The sequence below is a fragment of the Somniosus microcephalus genome, chromosome 20 (genome assembly GCF_052327205.1).
Source record: "Somniosus microcephalus isolate GS21.2 chromosome 20, FLI_Smic_1.0, whole genome shotgun sequence".
Classification (NCBI taxonomy): domain Eukaryota; kingdom Metazoa; phylum Chordata; class Chondrichthyes; order Squaliformes; family Somniosidae; genus Somniosus; species Somniosus microcephalus.
This window is the reverse complement of record NC_141006.1, coordinates 75,312,998-75,325,187: the sequence shown is the minus strand read 5'-3', so window position 1 is coordinate 75,325,187 and position 12,190 is coordinate 75,312,998. Positions and strand designations below refer to the sequence as shown.

The following is a 12,190-nucleotide window of genomic DNA, read 5'->3' as shown; positions in this document are numbered from 1 at the left end:
AGTTAGATGGAGTGAAGATACAAATCAGCCATGATCAACCTGAATGGCGGACGAGGCTCACGGGGATACATAGATACATAGATACATAGAAGATAGGAGCAGGAGTAGGCCATTCGGCCCTTCGTGCCTGCTCCGCCATTCAATGAGATCATGGCTGATCCTTTAATTCAGTATCCCGTCCCCGCCTTCTCTCCGTAACCCTTAACCCCTTTTGCCCGTAGAAATATATCTAATTCCCTCTTAAATATATTTAATGAGCTGGCGTACACTGCCCTCTGTGGCAATGAGTTCCACAGGTTCACCACTCTCTGAGTGAAGAAATTCCCCCTCATCTCTGTCCTAAATGGTTTAGCCCTTATCCTTAAATTATGTCCTCTAGTTCTGTTCTCACCCGCCAAGGGAAACATTCCTTCTGCATCCAGTCTGTCTAGACCTGTCAGAATTTTATACACTTCTATGAGGTCCCCTCTCAATCTTCTAAACTCCAGTGTGTACATCCCTAAACTACATAGTCTCTCCTCATAGGTCATTCCCGCCATTCCTGGTATCAGCCTGATGAATCGCCGCTGCACCCCCTCCATGGCAAGAACATCCTTCCTCAGATGAGGCGACCAAAACTGTACACAGTACTCGAGGTGTGGTCTCACCAGTGCCCTGTACAGCTGCAGCAAGGTATCCCTGTTCCTGTATTCTAACCCTTTTGCTATGAAGGCCAGCATACCGTTTGCCTTCTTGACCGCCTGTTGCACCTGCATGCTCGCCTTCAGTGACTGGTGTACAAGAACACCCAGGTCTCTCTGTACTTCCCCCTCTCCCAATCTATTGCCATTTAAATAATAATTTGCCCTCCCGTTCCTGCACCCAAGGTGGATAACTTCGCACTTGTCCACATTATAGTGCATCTGCCATTTATCCGCCCAATCGCCCAGTCTGTCCAAATCGCTCTGGAGCTTCCTGGTCTCTTCCTCTGAGCCCACCCCCCCTCCTAGTTTAGTGTCGTCTGCAAATTTGGAAATGCTGCATCCGACTCCCTGATCCAGGTCATTAATGTAAATTGTGAACAGCTGGGGGCCCAGGACAGATCCCTGTGGTACCCCACTTGTTACTGCCTGCCATTCAGAAAATGAGCCGTTTATTCCAACTCTCTGTTTTCTATCTGACAGCCAGTTCCCTATCCACGCCAAAACTTTCCCCTTTATCCCATGAGCCTCAATTTTCCATGCTAATCTTTTATGTGGGACCTTATCGAAGGCCTTTTGGAAGTCCAGGTACACCACATCTACTGGCTCTCCCCCATCTATTCTACCAGTTACTCCCTCAAAAAATTCCAATAGATTAGTCAAGCACGATTTACCCTTTGTAAATCCATGTTGACTCTGTCCTATCCTGTCCCCATTTGCTAAGTGCTCCGCTATTTCATCCTTAATGATGGACTCCAGCATTTTGCCCACAACTGATGTAAGGCTTACAGGTCTGTAATTACCTGCTTTTTCCCTACCCCCCTTTTTGAATAGTGGGGTAACGTTAGCTACCCTCCAATCCATCGGCACTGTTCCCGAGTCTAATGAATTCTGAAAAATCATCCTTAGTGCATCCGCTATCTCTAGGGCCACCTCCTTCAGTACCCTAGGATGCATGTTATCAGGCCCTGGGGATTTGTCCACCTTCAATCCCTTTAGCTTCCTTAACACCATATCCTTAGAGATATTGATTTGCGTCAGTTCCTCCTTTGCCAATGTCCCTATTTTTCCCGATATCCCAGGGAGGTTTTTTGTGTCTTCCTTCGTAAAGACTGACCCAAAGTATGCATTTAGTTGATCTGCCATTTCCTTATTTCCCATTATATATTCCCCCGTATCTGACTGCAATGGACCAACTTTGGTTTTCACCAGTCTTTTCCTTTTGATATACTTATAAAAGCTTTTGGAGTTAGTTTTTATATTTTCCGCCAGCTTGTTTTCGTAAGCTATTTTGCCCCTCTTGATTATGCCCTTTGCCCTCCTTTGCTCTATCTTAAACTGTTCCCAATCTTCCGCTCTGGCGCTTTTTTTGGCTATTTTATACGCCCTATCTTTGGATTTTATGCTGTCTCTAATTTCCCCTGTTATCCACGGTTGAGTCACCTTTTTAGATTTCCTTTTATGCCAGATTGGTATAAACAATTTTTGCAATTTTGTCATTCTATCTTTAAATGTTTGCCATTGTTTATCTACCTCCAGTCCTCCCAGGAACGTTGTCCAATCAGACCTACTCAGTTCCCGTCTCATGGCATCATAATTCCCCTTGTTTAAATTCAGGACCTTAGTCTCTGAGTCAATTTCTTCGCTCTCCATTTCGAGTGAGAAATCGATCATGTTATGATCGCTCTGACCCAAGGGTCCCCGTACAACAAGATTACTGATTAGTCCCTTCTCATTGCACAGTACCCAGTCCAATATAGCCTGTTCCCGAGTTGGTTCCTCGACATATTGATCCAGATAACCATCCCTCAAACACTCAAGGAATTCCTCCTCCTCATTATTTTTACTGATTAGGCTAGTCCAATCTATATGTAAGTTAAAGTCACCTATGATGACAGCTGTGCTCTTATTGCACGCTTCTCTAATTTCCCTCGTGATGCCCTCCCTAACCTCTATATTAGGATGATAGGCCTACTCCTGTTCTTGTGCTCCTATAAACACTACAATGATCAGACCAAGGTCTGCAGTCATTCCAGGTAGCAATGAACACAAGAGGTTAAAGAAAAGATTAAGGCTGATTCATATTGATGGGCGTGCTCCTGACAGCAGAAACATGGTCCTCTCTCCATTGATAGTGCTGTCGAGCGACAATACGCCAATACAAGATGATCCAACCTCCAGAAATTTGGCAGCGGGGACCCACATTTTCGTGTGTTGTTACTGATCGCCACAATCTTGAATTGCAGCGCAAGATTCCCTCCATTGCCAATGGGAATTGTAGGTCCCTCACCTTGTGTAACAGCGAGAGAGGTCGGGTAAGGGCAGTGCAAGGAGGTTGAGAGACTCCATTTGAGCAGGGCTCTGTCCAGAACCAGTTATAAATATACAAAATAACAACAGAAAATGCTGGAAAAACTCAGCAGGCCAGGCAACATCCGTGGAGAGAGAAACAGAGTCAATGTTTCGGGTCGAAACCCTTCGTCAGGACTGAAAAAGCACAAGAAATGAAATAGATTGAAAGGCCAGGCTGGGAGAGAACAAAAGAGAAGTGAAGAGACATTAAGAGGTATTCAAAACCAGACGAGATGGTGATAGGACTAGTGGAGGCAAAAGACGGCTCTAGATTAGGTGTGAAATGTGCTGGCAGAATGGGAGACAGCTGCCATGTGGGAGAGAGAAAAAAAAAGGGGGAAGGGCACAAAACAAAGGTGTGGATAAAAAATATATGTAAAAATGTAATAGGGGCCGAGGTTATGATCTGAAATTGTTGAACTCGATATCGAGTCCGGAAGGCTGTAAAGTGCCTAATCGGAAGATGAATATAAATATACAAGTGTTGTAAGAGCTGTACACTAACTGAGCTACGTGTCTGGTGTGTGCCGTCGGACATGCACAATCCTCCATAATTGTTTTTTTGAACATTTGTAAATTTGGATGAACCTCAAGGCGACAACACCCAACAGATCCAATCTGAAGAGCAGGATTCACCTGCAGCATGTTGGACATGAACACAAACTACGTTAATAATGAGTACTGGAAACCCCACTCATAGCTGCAACGGCAACACTTGCCCCAATTTATAAAAACTACACCGTGTCGAGGATCTGCAGCAGTTTCTATCTCTATTGAAAAAACACGACAAGAGAAGCTCCCACAGTTCCAATTTTAGTAGCATTCTAAGTTTAATGATACCGCCCCTGGGAGGGTCGTATACTAGTAAGACGGTGTACTACAGGAAACTCTCTTAACCAGCAAAATTCAGGAGTAGGTTCAGGTAAGTTTTACTATAGATTAGTGGCCGCGTAACCGGGGTTCCTGGATCTGTAGCCGTGTAACCGGGGTTCCTGCACCTGTGGCCGTGTAACTGGGACTCCTGCACAAGTGCTGTGTATCAGGGGCTCCTGCACCTGTGGCCGTGTACGGGGCTCTCATACCTTGGTAAGTATACCTCTCTGTAATTCGGACATTTTGATCAACCGGCACCACGCCAGTCCAGTCGGTGCTGGATAAAAAAAAAAGAGTTTCCTGTACTCTAACTTATCGCGACTCATTTCTCGACAGGGGATACAGCACGTTATGTTATTTTAGGACACTGAAAATCTAGTACAGGAACTGGAGAAGTGACAGTAGCCATGTGATAATGGGGTGGCTGTTCCATTATTAATGGAGGTACCTTGACATTTCATACCTCACTAGTAATTTGCCCGTGGCCAGTTGATGAATATATTTTTTTAATGTACAAGATGGCGACTGAGTTGGGAGCGCAACCTCCGAAACTACAGCATGACAGATGACTGAGCAAAACGGAATGAAATTATGACATAGCAATTTACAAAGATCAATACTGACAGAATAGCATCAAAAATTGTGACAACAGAAGTTCCAGGTGTGTCGGCAGGAAGCGCATTATCCTACGCAAGATTTTTATATTGTATAACAACATGAGTCCTGCAAGCAATGTTCCCGCTAAGGTGCACGCGGCCGTGTGGTAATTGGAAAGGTCCCGCGCAGGCCTCTCAATGACTTTTACACTGTAAACACCGCGCATGCGCAGAAATTTAAACGGACCGCGCATTAAAAGAAACGAGCTGCGCAGAACAAAGTGCAGCGTACAGGGAACGTTGCCCGCAAGTCTTTCCTGCAGTATTCGTCAATTACAAGAGAAATGCAGGGAACAGCACCAACCGCTGTACATGGCCTTCTTTGATCTCACAAAAGCCTTCGACACCGCCAACCGTGAGGGATTATGGAGTGTCCTCCTCAAATTCGGCTGCCCACAAAAAAGTTTGTCACTATCCTCCGCCTGCTTCACGACGACATGCAAGCCATGATCCTGACCAACGGTTCCACCACAGACCCAATTCATGTATGAACCGGGGTCAAGCAAGGCTGTGTCATCGCACCAACGCTCATCTCAATCTTCCTTGCTGCAATGCTCCATCTCACCCTCAGTAAGCTCCCCACTGGAGTGGAGCTAATTTACAGAACAAACGGGAAACTGTTCAACCTCCGTCGCCTCCAGTCCAGATCCAAGGTCATCCTATCTTCTGTCGTCGAATTACAGCGTGCAGACGACGCTTGCATCTGCACTCACTCGAAGGTTGAACTCCAAACCAACGTCAACACCTTCACCGAAGCGTACGAGAGCACGGGCCTTACACTAAACATCTGTAAGACAAAGGTCCTCTACCAACCTGCCCCCGCCACACAGTACTGCCCCCAGATTATCAAAATCCACAACAAGGCCTTGGACAACGTGGACCACTTTCCATACCTCGGGAGCCTACTGTCAACAAGGGCAGATGTCAACGACGAAGTCCAACACCGCCTTCAGTGAGCCAGTGCAGCCTTCGGTCACCTGAGGAAGAGAGTGTTTGAAGACCAGGACCTCAAACCCGGCACTAAGCTCATGGTCTACAGGGCAGCAGTGATACCTGCCCTGCTGTATGCCTCAGAGACATGGACCATGTACAGCAGGCACCTCAAAGCACTGGAGAGGTACCACCAACGCTGCCTCTGCAAGATCCTGCAAATCCATTGGCAGGATAGGCGCACCAACGTCAGTGTTCTTGCTCAGGCCAACATCCCCAGCATCGAAGCTTTGACCACGCTCGATCAGCTCCAATGGACGGGTCACATTGTCTGCATGTCTGATACGAGACTCCCAAAACAAGCGCTCTACTCGGAGCTCCGGCACAGCAAGAGAGCCCCAGGTGGGCAGAGGAAACGCTTCAAGAACATCCTCAAAGCCTCCTTGAAAAAGTGTAACAGCCCCACCAACACCTGGGAATCCCTGGCCCAAGACCGCACAAAGTGGAGGAGAAGCATCTGGGAAGGCACCGAACACCTCGAGTCTCTTCGCCGGGAGCAAGCGGAAGCCAAGCGCAGGCAACGCAAGAAGCACATGTCAACCTAAGCACCCCACCCACCCGCCCCTTCAACCACTGTCTGCCCCACCTGTGACAGAGACTGTAGGTCCTGCATTGGACTCATCAGTCACCTGAGAACTCATTCTTAATGTGGAAGCAAGTCATCCTCGGTTCCGAGGGACTGCCTAAGAAGATGATTCCGTCAAGAACCTGGAAAGTTATATCCAGCAGTCGGTCTCTGGTCACTTTACAGTCACTGCATCCGCCACTTATTTTATTACCTTTACAGCACGGCAGACACACAGATCAACAAACTGAATTCCTCCCTGCTGTCAAGGCATAAACACAGTCATGTCAACCAGGTAAATACTGAGTGATATGAACAATTCTATTGCCCTTTTGCATCAGGCTCCTCACGGTGTTGCTAACATGCGCCGAGCTCCCGCTTTAGAACCAGTGAATGTCGTGATAAAAAGAACGTTCAGTTTCTTTCCAAATACAGGAACCAAAAATCAAAAAATCCACAAACAATATAGACAAACTTGGCAAAGTCTGGTGCTGTGATCAACGTCAGCAGTTATAGGGCCCAGAACATCTAGTTGTAAAGTTAAGTGACTGAAAATCAAACTCGCTGCAGCCACATTATTGTCTACAAATAGCAAAATCCATGAAATACATTCCCAAAAAGCACTAGACTATAAAGTACCCCGGAAATTCCTCCATCCTACAGGAAACTTTGTTATATCCGGCACCGAGCTGTTGCCGATCTATCAAAACTGCCAGACATACAAAGTTAATGTTGAAGCATACGGAGGTTTTCATCTCTGTATCTGACAACAAACACTGTTGCTTAGCAACAGCTTGTAAACAGTCGGCCCGTACCTTGGAAGCGTCTCTGTAGCTTAGCAACAGCTTCAGAGAGACTTTCCAGAGCCCGACTGTTGAAAATAAAGCCACGAGAAGAAAAAAAACCTAACAAAACGGCTCCTGATTTCTGCCGGTAGATCGAGGTTTCCGGACATGCAACCTCCGGATAAACCAAAGTTTCCTGTACTTTGTGTGGCTGATGTAGATGTAGAATTTTACTAATTATACATCGAGGTGATTAAGCCAGATGATTGAGTCAGGAGTAGCGGAGTGTGTCGCTGTGATGCCTCCTCTGTAGTTAGGAATCGGGCATTGAATTGTGGGTAGCAGGCTCGCCTCCGAGTCAGAAGGTTGGGGGTTCAAGTCCCACTCCAGAGACTGGAGCACAAAAAATCCAGGCTGACACTCCAAGGGCAGTGCTGCACTGTCGGAGGTGCTGTCTTTCGGATGAGACGTTAAACCAAGGCCCCGTCTGCTCTCTCGGGTGGACGTAAAAGATCCCACGGCCCTATTTCGAAGAGGAGCGGGGGAGTTATCCCCGGTGTCCTGGCCAATATTTATCCCTCAACCAACATCAATAAAAACAGATTATCTGGTCATTATCACATTGCTGTTTATGGGCGCTTGCTGTGCACAGATTGGTTGCTGCGTTTCCTACATTACAACAGTGACTACACTTCAAAAAGTACTTCGTTGGCTGTAAAGCATTTTGGGACGTCCGGTGGTCATGAAAGGCACTATATAAATGCAAGTCTTTCTTTTTATATGTTCCATGGTCTGTTCCGGGTGCTCACAGTCACGCACGGGTAAGTTTTTAATTCTCCGTTTGGGCACCAAGTATCCGCATCGGCCAACGCGGTTTGAGCGGACGCAGTTCAGGGTTGCCCATAAGCTCCCTGTAGTGATGTTAACGACAGAATTCATTTGGATTGTTTGGCATTCTATCCCCACTTTGGTCATCCCCGTTCCCAGTGACCTCTTTCAGTCCTCAGAGGAAGATGGCCCAACATTAAGGGCTTCGCCAGTCGGGAGGCTCAGAGTCCGAGAGGATCCAATTCAGATCAGCCACGGTCTAATTGAATGGTGGAACAGGCTAGAGGGGCTGAATGGCCGCCTCCTGTTCCTAAGTATGGGAATCATTTTCTTCACTTTACCTCCTTTACAAGCTCACAGTTCGTTCACTATGACTCCGAGGGAGGCGAGGTGCACTTGCACTGTGCTCCACACTACGGTAGCATAGTGGTTATGTTACTGGACTAATAAGTCTAGAGGCCTGGACTAATGATCCAGGGATATGCAAGTTCAAATCCCACCACGGCAGCTGGGGAATTTAAATTCAGTTAATTAAATTTAAATAAAATCTGGAATAATAAGCTAGTATCAGTAATGATGACCATGAAACTAATGGATTGTCGTAAAAACCCATCTGGTTCACTAATATCCTTTAGGGAAGGAAACCTGCCGTCCTTACCCGGTCTGGCCTATATGTGACTCCAGACCCACAGCAATGTGGTTGACTCTTAACTGCCCTCTGAAGTGGCCCGGCAAGTCACTCAGTGGCTCACCACTACCTGCTCAAGGGCAATTAGGGATGGGCAATAAATGCCGGCCTTGCCAGCGATGCCCACAGCCCGTGAATGAATAAATAAAAAAAAAAATCAAACATGTAGGTCCAGGGCTGACACAGTGGGCAAGATTTTCATTGAGCCATGGAGGCGTGTGGGGGTTAAAATCTTGAAATCGGGGGGCACGAACCCATCCCGCCTTCAAAGGAGGCGGGTACCCGACCCGCACTGGGACCCGCCTCCCCAAGGTGGGAAAGGGATTAGAGCCAATTAACTGCCTGTTAACAGGTCGTTAACAGGCAGTTTTTAGCCTAATCCCTATTTTCATTCTTGAAGTGTGGGATTCCCGACAGCTCCAAACCACGCCAAGTTAGCGAGGCGGGCCGTCGGGCTGAGGGGCTTGGAGGGCTTGAGATGTCCGGTGTTCATGTGAGTGATGGGTGCATGAGTGCAAAGATAGGTGTGTTTAAAGTGTTTAAAGAAGTTTTACTTACCTTTACAGCCTTCCTTCCTTCCTTCAGGTCTCGGGAGTCCCTCATCTCACCGGCACAGAAAGCAGAATGGCCGCGATCTGTCAAAAATTGCAGCATTCAGCTTTCTGTTCTGGAGAGATCTCTAAATCATCCCGAGAGGAAGGAATTAACTTGGAGTACAGATTGTCAGTGTTTGACAGCTTCAAACAGCTGTGAAACGCTGATATTTCATTTGTCAAAAGCTCTTGACAGATGAAATGTCAATCTGTGACGTCACCGGTTGCCGGGTGGCCCTTAATTGGCCTGCTGAGCAGGCTCAACAAGGTCAATCAAGTCTAAATCGTGTGGGTTGGCCACAACTCGATGGAGGCGGGACTACAACCCCGAAAGTTGTAGTCCTGCCTCCTACCCGCCTCCTCAATGAAAATCCAGCCCAGTGTCTCAAATCCAGCCAAAAGCTGCACACAGTGCAGGACCCAAGCTCCCGCGCTCATCAAATCTCAGGCCGCAAAAATCTCAATTTTTGGATGCAGTGCTTTGCGTGCCTCCGTGCTGGAGCTCCACTACAGACAGCCTGTGAAAAGGCTGCCAGTGCCTAAAAGGCTCCATTAGTGCTTGATGTGTCGCCGTTAAATAATTCAAGTTAGTTAATTTGGAGACGTGCCCAGTAAATCAGAAACCAATTGCTTAATCTATTCGTCCCATTCATAAACCTGCAAACTAATTTGATTTTACTCATGAATAATTTAATGCAGATTTTTATTTAAAATAAATATATGCACATATTTGTGAATATCTAAAAGGACCTTCTCAATTCTCAATGCATTTACACATTTAATAATTTATAATCTGTTTAATGAGAAGAGCAATTTAACAAGGCAAGGAGCAACGATTTCAATTGATCGGAAGGATTTCAATTCCACCTCGCCATGTCATCGTGCGGAGCAAGACAAGAAGCGTTACCTGCTCCAACACTGTAATTACCCGAGTCTGCTGGCTAACGTTCAGTACCCACCACCAAGCCATCAGGATGTCTGTAAACGCTTCTTCTAACACGGATGGATTAACATCTGGAACAGCCTTCTGGGTCAGGTCGTGTCGGCATAAACTCGGGGTCATTCAAGAGGCAGTGAGTGGACCACGAGTTTCTACGGATGCATGAGCTTAATCAGGCTTCCTCATCTGTACAGCTCATTGGCTGCACTGCAATCTTCCCACCTGCCTCGTTAGACAATGAGAGGTTGGTCAGCCACGTTACGATGTGGCTTCTCGCTATAGGGTACTTTTAATGTTAATGGCTATTGGATTTTTAAAATCATTGTAGACAGATGTCTTCTGCTGTTAAAAAGAGTTCATTAACCAACCCACTTGCAGGAGGCAGGCTGGGCATTTAAATGTTATAATGGGGCTGCGTGCCTCAGATTTTATCTGTCTTCCAGGTTTAACCCTGGCCGGCTGAGTTTCCCGGGTCTCGGGAAACCAGGCAGCTAAAGGGAAGTAGCACAATGGTTATGTTACTGGACGAGTACTCCAGAGGCCTAAGCCAACGATTGAGAGACGCGAGTTTAAATCCCACTACGGCAGCTGTGGAATTTTAATTCAGTTAATTAAATAAATCTGGAATTAAAAAAAGCTATTATCAGTAATGCTGACCATGAAACTACCGGATCTGGCTCACTGGAATCATAGAATGGTTACAGCACGGAAGGCGGCCATTCGGCCCGTTGAGCCCGTGCCGGCTCTCTGCAAGAACACTTCAGCTAGTCCCACTCCCCCGCCTTTTACCCACAGCCCTGCAAATTTCTTTCCTTCAGATACTTATCCAATTCCCTTTTGAAAGCCACGATTGAGTCTGCCTCCACCACCCTTTCAGGCAGCGCATTCCAGATCATAACCACTCGCGGTGTAAAAAAGTATTTTCTTGCATCACCTTCAGTTCTTTTGCCAATCACCTTAAATCTGTGTCCTCTGGTTCTCGACCCTTCCGCCAATGGGAAGTTTCTCTCTATCTACTCTGTCTAGACCTCTCATGATTTTGAACACCTCGATCAAATCTCCCCTTAACCTTCTCTGCTCCAAGGAGACCAACCCCAGCTTCTCCAGTCTATCAATTTAACTGAAGTCCCTCATTTCTGGAATCATTCTCGTAAATATTTTCTGCACCCTCTCGAAGGCCTTCACATCCTTCCTAAAGTGTGGTGCCCAGAATTGGACACAATACTCCAGTTGGGGCTGAACCAGTGTTTTATACAGGTTCATCATAATGTCCGCACTTTTGTACTCTATACCTCTTATTTATGAAGCCCAGGAGCCCGTAAGTTTTTTTAGTTGATTTCTCAACCTGCCCCGCCACCTTCAATGATTTGTGCACACATACCCCAGGTCTCTCTGTTTGTGCACTGTGGTAAACCACTGTTTGTATTCCTGTTTGTATTCCACTGTGTACATGCCTGGACATGCCTCGGCTGACTCCTCCCACAGGTCCTAGTATAAAGGTGACTGCTCCCCAGCCCTTGGTATCCTGGACCGGTCGACCACTCGAGGCAGACCTCCATTCTGTTGTTAATAAAAGCCTTTAGTTACTCTTCTAACTCTCAGTCTTTTATGAGTAATTGATAGCGCATCATGCACTCAATTCAGGATTGTACTCTTTTGTTTATATGTCCCCTCCTCATTCTTTCTACCAAAATGCATCACCTCACACTTTTCTGTGTTAAATTTAATCTGCCACGTGTCCACCCATTTCACCAGCCTTCCTGAAGTCTATCACTCTCCTCCTCACTGTTCACTATACTTCAAGTTTTGTGCCATCTGCAAGTTTTGAAATTGTGCCCTGTACACCCACGTCCAAGTCATTGATATACATCAAGAAAAGCAGTGGTCCTAGAACCGACCCCTGGGGAACACCACTGTGTACCTTCCTCCAGTCTGAAAAACTGTTCACCACTACTCTCTGTTTCCTGTCACTTAGCCAATTCTGTATCCATGCTGCCACTGTCCCTTTTATTCCATGGGCTTCAACTTTGCTGGCAAGCCTATTATGTGGCACTTGGTCAAACACCTTTTGGAAATCCATGTACACCACGTCAACTGCATTACCCTCATAAACCCTCTCTGTTATCTCATCAAAGATCCCATGGCACTATTTCGAGGAAGAGCGGGGGAGTTATCCCTGGTGTCCTGGGGCCAATATTTCTCTCTCATTCAATATCACTGAAACAGATTATCTGGTCATT

General features: G+C 46.6%; 1 protein-coding gene across 1 annotated transcript in view; it reads right to left on the bottom strand.

Annotated features, from left to right (window-relative positions):
- The window catches only part of LOC147103434 (polycomb protein SCMH1-like), a 260,249-nt gene that overhangs the window by 140,622 nt on the left and 107,437 nt on the right, over window positions 1-12,190 (bottom strand). The gene's annotated exons all lie outside the window — the stretch shown is intronic.